General features: G+C 47.0%; 1 protein-coding gene across 1 annotated transcript in view; it reads right to left on the bottom strand.

Moving 5' to 3' along the window:
• The window catches only part of NXPH4 (neurexophilin 4), a 76,420-nt gene that overhangs the window by 36,903 nt on the left and 19,639 nt on the right, over positions 1–19,878 (bottom strand). The window lies entirely within an intron of this gene.

Here is a 19,878-nt window from a genome sequence, read left to right as displayed (position 1 = left end):
CCAAAGGCAACAGCAATTATTTCCCTAGATAGTGTTTTGAGTTTAGGTTCTTTAAAATCTCTCTCTCTCACACACACACACACACAAACAAACACAAAAACAAACACACAAGGAATGCAACTCAAGGCCCAGGGACCCACATCATGTGGATAGCCGGTTTCAATATTTAATCCAGTGCTGCTTATTCTACATACAACCTTCTGTGGGTTTCTCAGCCGTTATGGTGTGTACGTTAATAAACTACACCTGTGACATTCTTGGTGGGATGAGCACATATTTTTTGTTATGTGGAGTGTGCAGTGAAGTGTACTGAACCAATGCAAATGTGTCAGCCCAGTGAACTTAATTGGAATCAGGCAGGGCAGGAGAAAATCCTAGATGCCTGGTCAGTAGAGCTCCGAAAATATGATACATATTTTAAATACCGCCCCCTTTTTTCTGTACTGAGCTGGTACTTAAATATATGACAGCTTTGGTCTTGATTAGGCTTGTATTCCTGCTAGAGTTTATGGTGTAATGGTTAGAGCATTGATCTTTGACCAGGAAGACTAGAGTTTAAATCCCTCAGACACAAAGCGGACCTGGGTCTAAGCACTGCCTCTCAGCCTAACCTTCCACTAGGGATGGGGAAGAAATTCAGTTTTGTTTGCAGTTTTATGAGAAATGCCTAATTCACACTCTTCACAAACCAATACGTGAAGTGAAAAACAATTATCCTTCAAAACTCGCACATCTCCGAATTTTGAAAATAGCCTTTATACAGTGTTTCACATACATGGTCTCCTTGATTCTTAAAGCAGCCCTGTGAGATAGGTCAGTATTATTATCTGTGCATTATAAATTAAGGGGCTGAAGCTTTGTGAACAGCAGCATCCTGCCTAATGCCATGGGCATAGGAGCCAATTCCTAGGGGTCCCTTCAGTCCCCCCAATAAAATATTTGAGGGGGTCGGGGCCTCAAACTTCATGGGGAATGGCCATTCAAGTGGTGTATGTGCATTGATTACCTGCCCCCGCCCACAATATAGTATTTTATTCAAGTTGGCAGCCCGGGCCATGGGTTTGTGGCTGAGGTAAGATCTGAACTGGGGCTTTTCAGTTCACAACCTTGAGAAGTACAGTGGTACCACTGGTTACGAACTTAATTCATACCGGAAGTCCGTTCTTAAGCTGAAACCGTTCTTAACCTGAGGCACCACTTAGGTAATGGGGCCTCCCGCTGCTGCTGCATTGCCGGCACATGATTTCTGTTCTCATCCTGAGGTAAAGTTCTTAACCCGAGGTACTACTTCCATGTTAGCGGAGTCTGTAACCCAAGGTGTTTGTAACCCAAGGTACCACAGTACACTGCACTACCTCTCATGAAGCAAAGATGTGGAAGGGAACAACCCAGAGGAGCCCCTTGCTGAGGAGCCCAGGAAGCGGTCTTATATTGAGTCAGGACATGAAGCTGTGCTGATATCAACAGCTAGTGGGGGGAAGAGGTGTGAAATTACAGGGGGGGGACTTCGCTGCACCCTAAGGAGGCAATGCGAACACACCCTACTTTGACTTTAGCTCTATAGCAGGGCCTGACTTGGATCACCATGCTTGAGAAGACAGACAGGGGCGCAGGCTGTTCCTGGAATATGCCAGGCCCAGTCCATTTAGGGCAGGGATGGGGAACCTGTGACCTCCAGGTGCTGTTGGAATACAAATCTCATCATCCCTGGTCATTGGCCATGCTGATTGGAAGGTGTCAAGAGCTGGAGTCCAGAAACTTCTGGAGGGTGACAGGTTCCTTAGTCCAAACAAATCCTTGCAAACACTCGTTTGTGTGCAGCCCCCTGCACCAGCTTTTTGTTTAAAAGAGAACTTTGGGGGAAAGATAAATGTGACTGGGCAGCTTCAGCCTCCAAGACTGTCCTCCAAGACAAGTCCCTAGTTCGAATTCCGCCTCTTCCATAGACTTCCTAGATGGTCTTAGACGAATGATTCTTTCTCAGCCTTGGTCTCCCTCCTGCCCACCAATGACCTACAATAATAACACTGACCAATACAGATACAATGAGATAATGGATGTGAACTCTTCAAAGCGAAATATAAACGCTCAGGACTCCTATTATTAGCCTCTCTACTTCACCATGACCCAGCAGAGCCCTAATACCTTCACCTACGTGGGTGTAATGAGATTAACTGGCGCTTGCAAGCGACATCCCTCCCTGGCCCTTCCTGCCCCCCTCCCGCCTGCCTCCCCTCCCCCTGCTCCATCCTGCAGTTCAGAGCCAGGCAGCGTGGCATTTCCAAAGGGTTAGGAGTGAACACACAGCTGGTGACAGATCCCATTTATCTTGGCTAGGGGAAGGACACCAGAGAGGGTTTTAATGCGATTGCCTCAATGAGGCCAGAAGAAATGGCACAGCAAGCTGCATCTGTCAGGGCCTGACAAGAGCAGCCCAAGAACAAACCGCTGCTGGGACACGGGGGGGGGGGGGGTGCAGACAGGAGGGAGGGAGGGACAAGGCAGCCACAGGGGAGTCCTGTTGCGAATGCACGTGGGAGGCAAGAGAAGACGCGCCAGCAATTTGCTCCCATGCTCTGCGCCGAAATGTGTCCTCCAGTTTCCCAGAAGTTTTAGTTCACCTGTGAAAGTGCCCTCTGTTCCTCTGACTCTTTCACAGGACACTTCTCTCTACTTTTGTTGGGTGAGAGAGGGGTGATGGTGTGTTTTATTTTTCCAGTTAAACTTCCACCAGAAATCCTGATCTGAGGAAGCCCCATGTGAGAAGTTACCTCATGGCGCCTTCCTCTGGTGCCCATTGGAACTGGCAGCACCGAGCGCAGGAAGACCAGCGGCAGGGGGAGCAAGAGTCAGGGACAGCAGAGCCAGAGGCAAGGCCAGCCTCTGCACCAATTTCTTTCTATTTTTTTCTGCACCAATTTCTTTAAAAGTAAGAAGATTTCACCTTAAAGCAGGAGTTGTCGACCTGGTCCCTACCGCCCACCAGTGGGCGTTTCAGGATTCCAGGTGGGCAGTAGGAGGTTCTAGGGCACAAGCTGAATCCTCCTTCCATTGAGCACTGGGGGGCAGTAAGGAAATTTTCCATCAAGAAAGATGCATTAGTGGGTGGTAGGTATAAGAAGGTTGACTGCCGCTGCCTTAAAGCAACAATAGCAGCCGTCAGCTGCACTCCTGCATTCTGTGTGTACAGAAAAGCCCGGCTGAGGACATCACTGGGTTTCCAGGAAGCACAGGCACTCAGGAAAGCTTCAGAGTGCAGACCACCAGAGAGATCTGAAATGCAGAATGAAAGAAAGGACACCCACAAACATCCCTCAACTCCCTTGAAAGCAAGCTAAATGCAACCAAAAACCTGCACCTCATCCATGAGAATTTCACCAACATTTTCTCCTCCTCCCCACTTTTGATAATTTTCAAACGGTATTTCTTTCCTCGTTAACTGATGGAGAAAGGTCCTCTCCCCCCCCAAAAAAAATGAAGTAGAAAATTTACACACAGCACTAGTTTGTTCACTTGAACATGCAAATCAAGTGTACGCAAATCAAATATATGCACATCAAGTGCCTAACAATGCAATCCTATCCATTTCTACTCAGAAGTAAGTCCTACTGAATTCTGTGGGGCTTACTCTCAGGTAAGTAGGCATATGACTGCATATGGAGAGGCTCCTGAGAGGCCAGAGCTGCAAGCAGTTGGGGCAAGTCCTTCAAGGTGGAGGTGGGTGACCAAAACGGGGAATGAGTGGCACAAGGGTTGGGTGCCAGTTTGAGAGCTGAAAGGAGCTGCCCAGAGCCTGGAGCAGGTAGATCAAAAGCATGGAGAAAAGGCAAGTGAGACCGTCCTCCGGTGCCTGCACCACTTTGGGATGCAGACAGAGGAACTGGACGACCTTGGCAGGGAGTCAAAAGGGATGGAATTTATGGCTGAAGATGGCGCCCCAGTGTTGAATTCCCCACCTTCTGCAACATACAGTTATATTTCCTCCTTGTCCTCATGGACATGGTGCTGAGCATTTTCCCAACACCACCAGCCAATGATGAGGAGTTGAGGCAGGAAGGACCCAACATTTTGGCACAACAGCATAAGGCAAGGTTAGTCAATGTGGTGCCCTCCAAATGTTCTTGGACTACAACTCCCATCATCCCAGCCTGCATCGCCAACCATGAGGAATGATGGGAGCTGTAGTCCTGAAATCTGGCAACTAGTAACTACATATGACAATGGAAGAGAGGGAGAACACAATGTGCTATTTCTGTGCTATTTTCTTTTCAACACAAAAACTCCCTCTTGCAGCTTTTCCCCATCTGCTTCCCTCACTCAAGAGGTTGTTGGCCAGGGATGATGGGGAGTAGTATTCCAAATTATCTGCCAGGCATCAGATTGAGGAAGACCAGCCTATGGAATGCCAGGCATGCTAAGGAGAAGGGGCCAAGCCTAATTATCTCAGTGATGTGCTGGTTTTCCATGAGCAGGGAGGTTTGGTTTTGATTTACGTGGGGGAGCATTTGATCACACAGAGACACATACTGTACTTTATTTGGAGGTATACATCAAGTTGATCAAGAGAGCTAGGATAACAGGCTGAGTGCACATGTTATGATAAGTTCCTCGTGACCCATTTCAGTTTGCAGCCTCCATAACAAGTTTGCCTGCAATTTCAAGGCTTGGTGATCAACTAATGCATAGTTTGTACATCAGTAGTTTGTAGCTAATGGTCGCACAAATGCTCATACACACGAACAAAGGTCAGAAAACACAAAGGCAAGAAAAGATTTCATTAGCTTTTGTTCTATGATCCATGAAGATTGGATGCATCATGCAAACATCCCGTTCTTTGTGAAATTCAGGGAGGGTTAGTTAGGACTTATCCACACTTACCTTTTGCTTCGCTCTTTTCCGGCAGAGGTGTTTGAGCATTTTTATGTTTGTTTTTGCCCTGAGTTTTTCCATGAAAACCTGCTCTTTAAAGCTGAATCGGAGCAAACGTCAATTCGGGTTTTCATGGATTGGCGTTTGCTCCTTAAAGAGCGGGTTTTTGCGGAGAAAGCACCAGAGCAAAAAGAAGGGTGCTTGGAGATGGAACTTTCAATTGCAGACCATGCCTGGAAAGTGTGGATGAGCCCCTAATCAGAAACCCATTGAAAGGAAGTCCAAACCGCTACGTATAAATTGCATATACACACAGAGCCCTACTTTAAGTTGCTAGGAGCTCCCTAAAACATGACAAACTACCCAACTAAGAGGCAGTGACTAGCCTAATCACCCAGCGAGCTTCATGGCTGAGTGGGGATTTGAACCCTGATCTCTCAGGTTCTAGTCCGACCCTCGAACTACTACACCACACTGGCTTTTTTCACAGCTCTCTATGAGCAGTGCTTTGTCTCCATAACTAGGAGGGGAAATAGTGGAACCACGTTGATTTTTGCATAATTTGTATACTCATTCTATGGAAAAATCCTTCTCTGATTAATATGCAAATGTTGACACTAAACAATTTGGACCTTTTAAAAAGTGTGGAGTTGAGGGCTGCATCTGGAGCTCTCCTCCTCTTGATCCGCTCCAAACGACCCCCACTGATACCCCCCCCCCCATCTTTCCTCCTGCCTTTGCACTCGGAAGGAACTGCGCTCCTAACTCCCCCCCCCCGCCCTTCTCTCACATGGGCTGCACTCTAGTCAAGACACGGCCAACCTTCTGCAAAGTAAATCCAGAATCAAAGGCATTTGAAAGAGATTCGGTCTCTGGCCGTCTGCTTGGGGAACCAGCCAGCTACAGACTCATTTCATTTACATCCCGACTGCTCCTTCCTAAACGCTGGTTAACCAGCTCCTGGCTGGACTCCCTGCGCTTGGCATTTGGTGCCTATCCGCTTATTCCCGACCCCGACTTCAAAGGCTTTGATCTTAATTTCAGAACCACCCTGACAATTAGTCGTGGGCGCTAATGGAGCTGCCGTCGCCAGGGGGGCTTCTCTGCTTTCTTCTTTCCCACCCTGCCCTTCCCCAACGCAGAAAGGAAGTCGGATTCACTACAGCAAGATCGAAAGTGCCGGATGGAAATGTGGAAGGGACCTGACAGGACGCTGGTCCTCTCAAGGGGGGTCCCGGGTGCAACTCAGGGGTGTCTGCTTAGGACTGGCATACTAACCACCGTGTTCAGAGCAAAAGAGGGGGACTGAGCAGTTTCTAGGGAAAGTGCGTAGAGGGCGGAGAGAGGGAATAACAGCAAAGATAGATGAAGGGGGGGAGACTGGAAGGAAGGGAACAACACAGGCTGAAAAAGAAGAGAGAGAGAATGCAAACAAGGGAAAGAGGATTGTTGCAGGCATTCTCTTTTAGACGCCCAAAATGACCTTTCCTTTACGTTTCTGTATTACTTGGAGCTGAATGTGCTTGCCAGATGGCCTTTGATGGCTGGTGACACCAAGCTACTGAGCACACATCTTTCCTGCTTGAAGTGCAGGCTGAAGGCAACAGTTTGACAGTTTGGAATAGAACCAACAACTTTTGCAGCTGGCTGATAAGGAGATCTGGAGGGCTACAAGAGTATGCTGATGCTTGAGGGGTGGAAATCTACACTGTTTTGAAGATTAGCACCATCTGTCTAGATGCTTGCATGCTTCCCACTTTTCAGCTTGCATTTGCAGGGAGGGGAGACAACAATACAAAAACACTCTATGTCTCCAGTTCTCATTCCTCACAAGGAAACAGCCAACTTTTTAAAAGGTTTACTCCTGAAAACTTCCTACTCATCAGGGAAGTACCAAGATTCCAACATACAACACGACCAACCTCTACTTCACCTTTTCTGCCCTTCACACTGAGTTTAGCCTTTTTCCAAACTACATCACACTCAGAACTTCAACAGCTGATTCTTCCCACAACCTTAAACCCACATGCCATGAAAAGCATTGGTGGCTGAAATTCTGCATGGTAAATACCTGCAGGAGACACATGAGTTCGGGGGGGGGGTCACTTAGGGACCTTTGTGCATCAAACAAAAGGAAGTACTTCTTCCCAGAAAGCGAAACTAAACCTAGGGAATTAAATGACTAAAAGGTGTTACATGAGCAGTTGTTGTTTTAAGGTTTAAACATTCAATTCATGAAGGGGGTTATATCAGTGCCTGTTGGCCATGATGCTAAGAACTGAATGTATGTATTCAACAGCAGCATACCTCAAGCGTTGCCAACTATTTTACCAGTGTTGCTTTTGTGACTGTAATGGCAGCCACGCATGCAAAAAAAAACAGCAGGTGATGCTTTTCCTAGAATGCAGGCCACAGAAACTCCTGCTGCTGAGCTTCTGTACTCCTTGACACTCAAGAGACCCTTGCAGAAATCACTCAGCTTTCATTTGACCCTTTGCACGCAGATGTTCCCAAGTTCAGTCCCTGGGGCTGGGAGAGTCCTGGGCTGGGACTGGGAGAGACTCTGGCCTGAAATCTTGGAGAGCAGCTGCCAGTCATTGTAGACAATACTGAGCTAGATGGAGCAATAAGGCAGCTTCCTATGTTCCATCAGAACCCAGGAGGAATGTGGGAAGAGCCCTGCTTATATTCTGGACCAGCACTGCCTCTTACAGTGCCCCTGGGTAGGGGCAAAACTAGGCTTTATTTCACCCAGGTCAAAGACCCCGTATGACACCCCACCATGTGCATTTCTGTACACAGACACAGACACACACATGCTGGAAGCCTGAAGGGCACCCCTCTGGAGACTTCACCTGAGGCAAAAAAACCTGGCTAGCCTCTCCCCCACCCCCCATGGGAGCTACAGCTCTGTCCTGGGAAGCCAGAATCATGGCAGGCTTGGAGGCAAGAGCCCTTTCCAGCTGTTGACCCCGGCATCTAGCATTCAAATGCATATTGTCCTTGAAACCGGAGGCTCCACGTAGCCACTATGACTAACAGCTACTGATTGAACCATCCAGCATGCATTTTGCACATAGTGTCCAGGTCCTAAATCTCTCTCTTGTAAGGACGTCACATTCTTCTCTTTCTCTCACACCTACTCCTCTGCCACAACCCAGTGTATTTCTTTCCTTTTCCCCACCCTCAAATAAGACACCTCACCACCACCCCTGACAGGAGCACCATGCAAATGTGGTTGCTTTATTAATGCGCCCGGAACGCATGCCAGCTAATAAATATTTCATCACTGCTCTCCCCCCACCCTCTTCTACTGTGCTTTATCCCTGTCACTTGTTTCCTGCCTTTTCCCTTTCTTTCTTTTCTCTCTCTCTCTCTGTGTTTGAACATCTTTGGCCTGGAGGAAATCAGGAATGGAGGGGAGAGGAATGAGAGAGGGAGAGAAAGAGAGAAAGAGAGAGGAGGTACCACTCAATTCCACACACACCCCTTCCCACATTATTAACCACCAAACTCTGCAAAATGGAAAAGCAGTGAGGGGAAGCAGCCGCCAAGAGGACAATGAATCTGAGCTGGGTGACTCATCGGGTGGTTTAAAAAAAAAGAGGGAGAGAAAGGAATAAATGAACAGTGAACCCAGTAAATGGAGAGAGAAAGGAAAGCTATGGATTTGATACATAAAAAGCTGGCAACAGCTACCAGCCAATTGGTCAAAGGAAATGGGAGGTTGCTGCTGTCGGCATATCAGTGGTTTAAAACCTTCTGCCGCAGAAGTAGCAAAACTGGAAGCCCAAACTGCTCCCAGATACGAAAATATCATTATTTAATTTCTCTGCCGGAGGCGGGGAGGACAAAACGCTGATGGTGCATCCAGCCTCCTCAGTGAGTGACAGAAGCCCTCTCACGCATTAAAAGCTTATGTGAGGGGCGATGTGGGGGTTAGTCCCATTCCTGCCCTCAGCGTTCGAAATTTGCCAGGCACATTTTGCACCTGGCTATCAGCCACTTGCAACCAAGTGAAGATGTCTGCCTCCACCATCTGGAGGTGTGTCCCTGGGGATCCTTGGATCTTGACTGTTTTCACACACACCAGCAACACATCCTGTAGAATTCTATCCATTGTATTTTATCTGCACAATCTGAAGGAATTCAGGAACCAAAAAGTCGTCTGGCTCAAAAATGGCAACGAGGCATTCCATTTTGGCACCTGCAACCCGGGTTTAAGGAGCCATTTGGTGCCAAGCTTATATATCTGAGTTTCTGATACTGCCTGGTATGCCCAGTGCTCATCTTCTGTGTGTTGGGCTTCTGTGAGAAGAGTCCTTACATACCTACCTTACATACACGAGGGAGTCATGGGTCATTTGACGTCCTCCCTTTCATGGAGGCCCCTACATGTGTCTGTTGGTATGATTGTAGGCCCCTGCTCACAGTTGCTCACAGCATGACCAGAAGATGCGTCAATGGTGGAAGAGAAGAAGCGCTATGCATGAGATGCCTTCACACATGCTTTCAACGCAGGAAGGGGTTCAAGTGAATGTTAGACTGCATGTTGACTGCAGGACAGGTGAATAGTGGGTGGGGATCAGGCTGGAAAATGTATTTCAAATTTCTAGGAGCTAGTTTTGTAGACGGTTGAAAAAAATTATTTTAGGCCACAATCCCAGACAGTCATTTGTACAGATACGGGTAGAAGTGTTTGTACAGCTAGAGGCGTTTTCTGAGTTTTTACTGCAACTGATTACCCGGATGAAAAGGCAAGCCAATTTTAAATATAGTCAGCTCATCCAACCTTCCAGGTGATGAGTTGCAGTAAAAGAAATACAGAAACACCTCCAGCAGAAGACTCTTCTCTCTACCTGACTATGTTTGAGGCCTATACAGATTAAATCTCTACTGTGTTGCACTTGCTGCAAGGCATCTGATTGGTTAAACTGGTGTGGTGTCACAGAACGTGCTTGAACATTCCAACTGTTCAGGGCACAAAGTGGTCAGAAACAGGCCGGCTTCTGTGATAACGGATAGCTGAGAGTGTAATCTACCATTAAACCCTCGCACATGTCCTGTGGAAGAAGGAACAGACTAAAAAAGTATAAAGCTGGCTGGCAAATTCTAGATTATAGGGAACCTAAGAGTTAGGAGGGTCAAGAACAGTAACTGAAAGATTGAAGGGGAGGAATAGGCAGCAGAATGAGATAGAGGAACCTGTGAAGAAGAGTCCGAGAAAGGCAGAGGCATGGAAAAAAAGGCTTAGGGACAATAAGCCAAACAGCAACATGGCTTAAGATCTATGGGTCTATTGAGAGGGCTCTTGTGTGCCTTAACCACCTTGCAGCATATAAGGGCTTCTACCATTATTGCAAATTGTGACCTGGCAAAGAAAAGACAGTAATGAAATCCAAGAGAACCTGCATGAAATTCTAAGACAAACTATAGCTTAATTAGCAAATGTACAGCTGCACAAAGCAGAAATTGTAACCTCTTCCCGCCTCTCCTCATTGTGCTGCTGCCATGCTATCCAGACCTGAACCATGGTTTGGCTTAGCACTGCGAGCCAATCTGGCCTTGTGGTCTGTTTTGTTCCAAACAGACAAAAAGTTGTAGCCGAGGTTTGTTGTTGGCAAACTGCTCATGGGTTGGGAGAGACAAACCATGAACCCAGATTCAGACATAACACCAAGCCAAACCATGGCTTGGCTTCATGTACTAGGACTAGAGGAAGAGTGAAGCGGTTGCCATTTTCTTTCTGTGCATCCACCTGCTAGCGTGTTCAGGCTGTCCGGGATTTCTTAGATGTATAATGCTTCCCTAGGGAATGCCTACCTCATACTTCAAGAACTGCTGGGATGGGAGAATGTCCACATGAGATCTACCCACCCTGCTGATTCAAGAGCTTTACTGCTAAACTGGGGACACCACACACAAAAAATGCGGTACCATGCTGCTGTATGGTGTTGTGCATGATATTATGTTACTGAATTTAACTGGGGGGCCAATGAGACTGCAATCCTTGATGCTCCCATGTATTAAAAACTTGGAATGACCAAAGCCTATGAACTCTGACCCATGTCACTTCCCCTTATGAACTTTTATAAATGGGCACAATAAATACACCACATGACCCATGGTGACATACATATTCTGCTTTTTTGCATTTCAAGCATCTGGTATGGGCATCTGATTAAGTTATTTATATAGGCACACTGAGATGTGTCTGGAGAGAGGGAGGTGGCTTTCTGATTGATATGAAGGCCAGCCAATCAGAGCTGATCACAGCCTTGCTCTAAGAGAGGGGAAAGCTGCTTTATGGTTGATTGATACAGAACTGGCCTATTAGTCCTGTGCAAACCCAGCTTCTCCTGGCTTATTTATTTATTGTTATTCAATTCAGTTGTATCTACTGTGCCACATGGATTGCATTTACCAGGGGAGGCAGCTGTCCTTGCCTCTAATTACCTTTGGGGGAGACTTCAGGATGCTATTTTTTAAATTAAAAAAAAACATGTTTGTGTCAATTGCTAGAGTTACCACCTAGAGTTTCTAGAAGTCAAAAGCTCAATCCTATGTATGTCTACTCAGAAGTAAGTCCCATTGAGTTCAACAGGGCTTATTCCCAGGCAAAGTGGAATAGGATTGCAGCAATCCAATCTACATTTATCTGGGAGTAAGTCCCACTCAATAAGTCATACGTCTCAGTAGGCATGCATAGGATTTCCACCTCACTCCAACCAGGTCACCTCCACATGATGTTGAACCTCATCTTCCACCATCCCTAATCTGCATGGCCCCTAGTCAGGGATGATGGGAGATGTAGTCCAAAACATCTGAAAAACACCAGTTTGTTCAAGTTTGTCTTAAGCTGTACACCTCTGAAGGGTGTGGGGAGGCTGGGCAATGCCTATTTCAAGCAAGAAAAATGCATGCATATGTAGACCCCAAATACCAGTGTGCTCCTTCCCTTCCTTCCATTTCTCTTGCTTATCGAGAAATTAAAGGTTGCTAAAAGTGTTGAGAAAATTGCAAAGATCAAACTGGTATGGTCTATTCACACTCCTTCAGAAGTGAATACAGGAGAATCTGGCAGAACGAATGGGCAGCAGGGAGAGCAACTATATGTATAATGACAAGTAGCTAACTAGGAGATACGTCAGTGTTTGGGGATGTGTGAACAGAACTGTTACAAGTAGCAAGAATAACCCCATTTTAAACTATGAAATATTGAAAGGCCACCCACGTATTCCTCTGGTCTGCCAAGTGGACTAGCAGTGACTCGTAGGGGCATAATCAATGCACCAAAACTCCAGTGGAATCCCAGGGCGTTCCTAGAAAGACACAGCACAGATATGGAATGGCAGAATAACTTGCAAGTGGAGCCTTCAGCATCAGATCAGGAGAAAGGAGGATGAGTCCATGACGAGGACAGCAAATAGCTGTAGGTGGTTGGGATCGAGGCACACGAACACAGAATCCCCTAAAGCCAAGGCAGAAGGCAGAAGGCAGCTTCTGGGAAAGCAGACCTTATCCATCGCTTTATCCCCGGCAGCAGTGAGATCGATAGAGGCTCATCACTTCGAAATCTCCACGCCGCTCTCTCCTTTGAGCGCACGCCTTGGCAGGTTATTAAGACTTCTTATTATTCCCTTGTAAGAACACAACCAGGCTGCGGCCCGGCTCATCCTCGCCTGTGAGGCTGGGGGGTTAATCCCCCCTGGGCTAGATTCCCTACCCTGAGAGCCAAGCAGCCTAGACTTGGCTGATTAGCAGGAGCAAAAAAATGTGAGCTTGCTACTTTCCAACAATCTCTCTCCTCCAAGGAACAGCCGCAGTTGTAGGATGGAACTATTACAGCTCTAACACAGTGGGGAAGGAATATGGGAAAGCAGCCATAGTGGGGCAGAATACTTTCCTATTCGCACTTACTTGGGGTTAAGTCCCACTGAACTCAGTGGGAGGCAGTTCTGAGCAGGGATTTATGAGAGAATGAGTGGTAAACTATCTGGGCTCTGGCCTGAACTGAGCAAGTAGCCTTGGGCAAACCTCAGCACACATACCCTGTCTGAAACCGGATCCTGCAAGTGGGAACATAAGAAGCTGCCTTGTACCAATTAAGGCCATTGGTTCATCTAGGTCAGTTTTTGTCTGCATTGACAAGCAGCTTTCACACAGGGGATATTCCTACCCCACTTGGAGATGCCAGGAAATGAACCAGGACCCTTTTGCTTGCAATGTGCACTTTAGCATGGAGCCATAGGCTTCCCAAGAGGCATCTAGGTGGCCACTGCAGGAACCCAGAGGCTGGCCTTGGTAGGTCTTTGGTCTGGTCCAGAAGCGCTCTTCTTAAATACCGCCAGTGGGAGAGGGAGGCCGATACTGATCTGCTTTAAAGGTAAAGGTACCCCTGATCGTTAGGTCCAGTTGTGGACGACTCTGGGGCTGCGCGCTCATCTCGTTCTATAGGCCAAGGGAGCCGGCGTTTGTCCACAGATAGCTTCTGGGTCATGTGGCCAGCATGACTAAGCCACTTCTGGAGAACCAGAGCAGCACACGGAAACGCCAGAGCGGTACCTATTTATCTACTTACATTTGACGTGCTTTTGAACTGCTAGGTGGGCAGGAGCTGAGACGGAACAATGGGAGCTCACCCCATCACAGACCTTCCAATCGACAAGTCCTAGGCTCTGTGGTTTAGACCACAGCGCCACCCATCTGCTTTACAGGGTATTATAAGGAACACTAAGACTCTAAACTTCTGAAAGCCTATGTACGGTAAATGTGTACTTAAAACAGCACACACCACCCCCTAGCAGAAATAACAAGGCAGTGTCAAATTTTCACCTTAGTCTTAGAAACAGCCTTCCATGATGATGCTCACAGCCCCTTTCCTGCAGCAGCTTCTTATAGACTTCCAAAAGCAGAAGGTAAGGTATCAAAGGCTCACTCCCCAGCATCCCCCCCCCCCAAGGTAGAGCTGGGACTGTCTCCCCATCTGAAACCCTTGAGAGCTACTGCCAGTCAATGTAGACAATGCTGACCTAGATAAACCACTAGCCTGGCTATGATTTTATGTTTCTCATAGCCAGCTGGCCACCCAGCTCCAACAATGACCCTGTTAACCCAAGGACCGTTGAGGGAAGAGTTCCATACACAAGTTCCAATTCTGGGGAGTGCAATGGGAAAGCTCTCCATTGACTTGCCATGGGAGAGCCATAGATCCATGTGAAAAACAGACACTACTTTGAATCACTTTGATTGGAGTGCACTGGGAAAATAGCTAGCTGTGATTTAAAGCTAGACTTGCACACCCTACCAGTGGTCCTATTTTCCAGGGACCTCCCTGATTTAGAGAAGCAGTCCCAGTTTCTGATTTGATCCCGGAATGTCCCGCTTTTCCTTAGGACATCTCTATTTTCATTTGAGAAATGTTGGAGGGTATGGAATTACCCAATCCCCGAGCCATCTGAAGGCAATCCTGTATAGGGAAGGTTTTAAAAAAAATGTTTAATACTTTATTATGTGTGTGTATGTATATATGTGTGTGTGTGTGTGAGAGAGAGAGAGAGAGAAGCTACCCAGAGTGGCTGGGGCAACCCAGAAAGATGTGTGGGGTATAAACAGTAAAATTATCATTATGGAATGGGACATCTCTATTTTCATCAGAGAAATGTTGGACGGGATTGACCTGCCCATTAAAGCAAAAGATTCCCCCTCCCACCCAGGTCAGCTTGGTTCTATTTCTCAGGGGAGAAAAATAATCACAGAGCCACTCAGAAGTTTGGGGGTCCAGATCAGCCTCGTTAATGGCACCATCTGACTTGGAAACATGCACTGCAGAGGGTTGTACTAGATGACCTTCGAGGTCCCTTCCTACTCTACAATTCTATGGTTCTATGAGACCCTTCTCTGAATATTGAGCCACCTTGTAATTTGGGGTACACATAGAGCTGATACAGACCCCAACTAAATGCCTCAGGCAGACCCTGGTAGGGCAATGCCACTTGCCTGGCAAGGGTTTGTTCTGCTTTGGCACAGAACCCGAATGTGGAGCTGCAGAAACACCATGAAGAAGAAGAACTAGAAAACAGAATGCCTTAGGAAGATGCCTTACACCAAGCCTTTCTCACAGTACTGCTGGCACTGAATGGTCCTGTGTCTCCAGGATCTCAGACTGGGGAGATTCAAAATCCTGCCTGATGGTGCCAGAGGTTGAACCAGGAACCTTCTGCATGCACAGCAAATACTCTGCCACCGAGCTGCGGGCCTTCCCTTCGCTCCTTCTCTTCCTTCACTCCTCTACTCCATGCACCATCCATAAAGCAGGGAAAGGAAAGTGGTTTGGGATACACCATGGCTCACCCCCAGCTCAGGGCACCAAACAGAGGCCTGACTCCCAGGCGGGTGTTTCCTTTTGGAAAGCAAAAGTTTTGTCTGCTGCCATGGGGGAAATGAAATGTCTCGACGCTCCCCGTTTCTCCACCGTTGCCACCACCGGCCCCACCATTTCGCTTTATTATTGCAATAAATGTAGCCATAAAAGTGGCAAGTATCATATACTCAAGGAGATCAGTGCGACGGAGCTATGGAAATGTAATTTCGAGTGTGCCCAGGAAATTTTATAAGATCTTATCGGGAAGGGTCATAAATTGCATTTCCAAGTTCCCTTTCCCCCCGCCATGCTGCACGCCCCTTGATTTGTATGAGAGCCGATTGCTGGTGGCACATAAGGTCAGACGTCGGAATGAAAAAGTGGGGCATCAGAGGGTGGCGATGGGAGCAAAGGCCCCCCCAGGCTCCCCAAGTAATTCCAAGAAGGGAAAAGCTTGAAATAACAAGGACCTTCCCTGCTCCCAGAACACACAAACAATATTGGTGAACGTACAGAAAACAGCCACAGGCCATCCCACCTTGGTTGCTCACCCTTCCCTCCGGACTCCATTGCCCTACCCCAACACACACACCCAAACAGCAGGAGACTGTCTTTGTGGAATCTCAGGCCCACCCCTGGCCCTCAATTCCTCTGGCCATCTTCAGTCCCAGGATTGCTATTCCCCTCCCCCATACCATGTTTGCCTACCCAATTGATTTCGTTCAGCTACATCCGCTTTAAAGAGTTAAACAAAACAAACAGCAGCCCCACTGCATCTTAAAGGCCCTCTGGGGAGAGAGTTGATTCGCTTGGCTCAGGTGGGACAATATATTATTTGCACACCCTCTCTATCTACATAACCCTGCTCTCTCCTGGGGCCACGGGAGGGAGAGCAGGAACACAGATGAAAATCACCGTGTGAGAAATATTGCTAAAAAAGAAATCAAAGCAGAGGCACCAGGAGGGATGATTTGTTTTGTGGACAAGTACAGTCAGACTAGGATGACTGAGCTGGAAGAAAAGGGAGAGCAAGACTTTTGGGAAAGCAAGGCAGGGCAACAGTGATGATGCCCTGTTCTTCTCTCTGTTCAGTTCCCAGAATGAACAGGGCGAGGACAGAGGGGCTGCCAATGGTAGCTGGAAGCGAACCTCACCCCCCCCCCCCAGGATGTTCCAAAGATTAAAATGGAAGAGACCTGCAGTGATGAGAGTTGGAAGAAAAGATGCTCTTCTTCATTTTTATTTCTGCTTTAGATTTCCATACAGCCTTTATCTCAGTGACTCAGAAAAAGTTGTGGTAATAAACTACCCAAAATGTCCTTTGAAGCATTAGAAGGCTGAAAGTCCAACCTCTCTCAGAATGCGGGGGGGGGGGGGCGCAAATCTAAAGCATCCATCACTTGCCCAGATCCACTCATTCCCATTCATCTCAACCAGAGAAGTCAACTCCCACCAAACAAATGCACCAAGTCACATCTCACTCCCGACATTATGTGGGGCAAAAACATGCCCTTCCTGCCCTCACACTGGCTAGCCTAAGGTCCTTCCTGAGTGCCAGGGTAGCAGAGCAGGTATAGAGAACCTGCAGCATGCCAGACATTGTTGGACTCTAACTTCCACCAGCCCCAGCCAGCATGGCTAGTGGTCAGGGATGATAGCAGTTGGGAGTCCAGCAACATCTGGAGATCTACAGTATCCTCCATAGTAGATGAATTACAAGTAGAGAGGTCATCAGTCCAAACCTTGGCTCACCCCAGAAACTGAATCGGTGGTCTTAAGCAAGCTGTTGTCTCTCAGCAGGTGCCCCTAGGCATTCTATAATACTGAAGGAATTGTATTGGGCTACCTTATGGGATTCCTGTTAAGATGACTGAAATCATGTACACTTTGGAATAGTGATCCATAAAATTTAAGCACTATTACCAGTTTGTTTTTCAATTCCTTTCCCCTCTCTAGCCTTTAATATAGGAATCAGCAGATACTGAAATGGAACATGTGATACTGAGGCATAAATTTCTCTGTGCATCCATTCTCCAATCTGTAGACTGGGTCTACAGGAAGTCTTCTGATAACTGCTCAGTAGAAGGCAATATACCGGTAGTCCCTGAAAATGGATCACAATGGAAAAAGTCTCCAATCAAAGCAACAGAAGGTGAAGGGGTACCATGCACCTTTCAGAACCTTGTTCCTTTGAGCAGCATTTTTGGGGTGCCAAGGCAGCCTCTACTTTTGCTTCAGAGATGGAACCATTTATATCTAGTGCCTTCCGACCATTAGCTGGGACCCTAATGGGGCCATTAAACTGTTTAACATGTTCAGACATGACATTAATGGAGGTCACAGAGTTACCTTTAGATATTCTGCTCTTCTGTTTATTACCCATTAAAAACCACGCAGTGCTCCAGTACTCCAGTTTAAAAAAAGAGAAAGGAGCAGCATTTGCAGCAGACAGATGCTTGCAGAAATGCAGGAGCGCTGTTCACATTAAATATGGTGTGTCACTGGTGTAACGTGGCTTATTTGGGCAGCTGGATGGTATTGGCATTAAACATACAAGGCTCCATCCACTAGAAACGTCTCTCGCCCCAGTGAAATGGATGAGAGTTGTTAGTACGCAGTCGTACTTGTGCAAAATCTCTCATTTTAGTAGGGCTTGGAGGCAAGAGTCATGAATTACTGGATGTGAGAAATCTGAGTGCGCCTGCATGCATATAACTATGCATTTTGTAAGATGCTACAGGAACGGTTCCACTGTTGGCTGCTGTTTCCCTATGGCTCCATCCCGTGAGACTCTAATAACATTAATGGGTGGAAGCAGTCAATTGGGAAGATCTGGCATAATTAGTTCCCTTGCTAACCAGCAGCATATCCCATGCCACTCCTGTAATTTAGGAACCACCCTTTGACTCTTGACCCTGGAAGTCTCATGTTCAAGCTTAGCTGTGGACTCTTCAACCTCCCTTTTGCCCTCTGAAAAATGAAAACTTCACTGGATCCACTCTGGGCTACTGAACAAGTATTTAATGAGCATTGGGTAACCCTTGCTTAAGTTACTGCAAAAAGAAAGAAAGAAGTTGTAAGTGGAGGGTGTTCAGATTATATTTTGGTCTCTCTGTGCTTGTTCAGCCTCGCTGCTGATAGTGCCATAGAGACCTTTCGCAGGGTCCAGAGAATAGTCTGAAGACACACAATGCAGCTGTACCTCGGGATGTGAACGGGATCCAATCTGGAGCCCCGTTCGCATCCCGAACGGATTGCAAGACGCTACGGCGCATCTGCACGTCGTGTTTTGCCGCTGCATCCTTCTCGGCCGCCCTCTGGCAGCTGGGGGGGGCGCAGCAGCTTAGTGCGCTAAGTGCCCAGTCCTGAGTGGTGCTGCTTTTGGGAGTGGCACACTGGGCTCTGGGACTTGGGCTTCACCTTGGGCACCCTGCCCCCCCCAGCTACACTAGCGCATAGGGTTATCAAAAATTTCAAAAGTAGGGGGTCCATGGCTTCGCTTTTGGAAAATAGGGGGTCCTCAGTAATTAGCTAATTGGGAACCACTGTCCTAGAGTACTTCTGCTATGGGGCAGCCATATAAATTTAGTAGGCAAACAAATAAGGGGAAAGCAAAATGTCACTTAGATCTGAAATATTTCCCTTGAAGCTTTAATTTGTTTTATTCTGGATTGATTTGATGTTTCAATGTGTTGTATACTGCTTTGAGATCTTTTTTCTTTTAAATATAAAGTGGTATAAAGGTAAAGGGACCCCTGACTGTTAGGTCCAGTCACGGAAGATTCTGGGGTTGCAGCGCTCATCTCGCTTTACTGGCCGAGGGAGCCAGCATTTGTCCGCATACAGCTTCTGGGTCATGTGGCCAGCATGACTAAGCCACTTCTGGTGAACCAGAGCAGTGCACAGAAACACTGTTTACCTTCCCGCCGGAGCGGTACCTATTTATCTACTTGAACTTGACGTGCTTTCGAACTGCTAGGTTGGCAGGAGCTGGGACCGAACAACGGGAGCTCACACCGTCATGGGGATTTGAACCGCCAACCTTCTGATCAGCAAGCCTTATAAAGCAGTATAGTAAATAATAATAATAATAATAATAATAATAATAATAATAATAATAATAATAATAATATCCATTGCAAATAAAATGGTGCCTAGGTATTCCGTTGTGACGACTGCAACCTCTGTTTAAGGTGGCCTTTGGTGATTAGCTTCTATATCTGAATTTCTAACACTGGATGTGGGTCCTGGAGTGGAAGGGGTTGGTTCCTGGGGGTGGGGTGGTCAGGCTTCACGGGTAAAGACTCCAAGGGTCTCTTTAGGCCCTAGGTGAGTTTCTGCCATCTTTGTTTCTGGTTATGCTGGCCTGATGGATCTGCTCACCCACTTCTGTTCCAAGTCTGAACCCAGGCTGCTGCTCGGGGTGACAAATTAAATCTCCCCTTACAGATTTCCCTCAGAGCTGCTGCTCTTGGGATTTGGATTTGATCTCTGTGAATCATACCTTATTCAGAGAGCTAAATCATCTGTATTTTAAGAATCTCATGGTTGAGACAGATGTTTTCCCTCTTTTTTCTCAAAGGCTTTTCCTTTGACAAACTTAATTTGTCAGTCTTATTATTTATTAGAATTCTTTCCCACCCTTC

Source organism: Podarcis melisellensis (genome assembly GCF_964234715.1).
Source record: "Podarcis melisellensis genome assembly, chromosome: 2".
Taxonomy (NCBI): domain Eukaryota; kingdom Metazoa; phylum Chordata; class Lepidosauria; order Squamata; family Lacertidae; genus Podarcis; species Podarcis melisellensis.
Note: the sequence above shows the minus strand (reverse complement) of the source record. Positions and strands in the feature narration are given on the sequence as shown.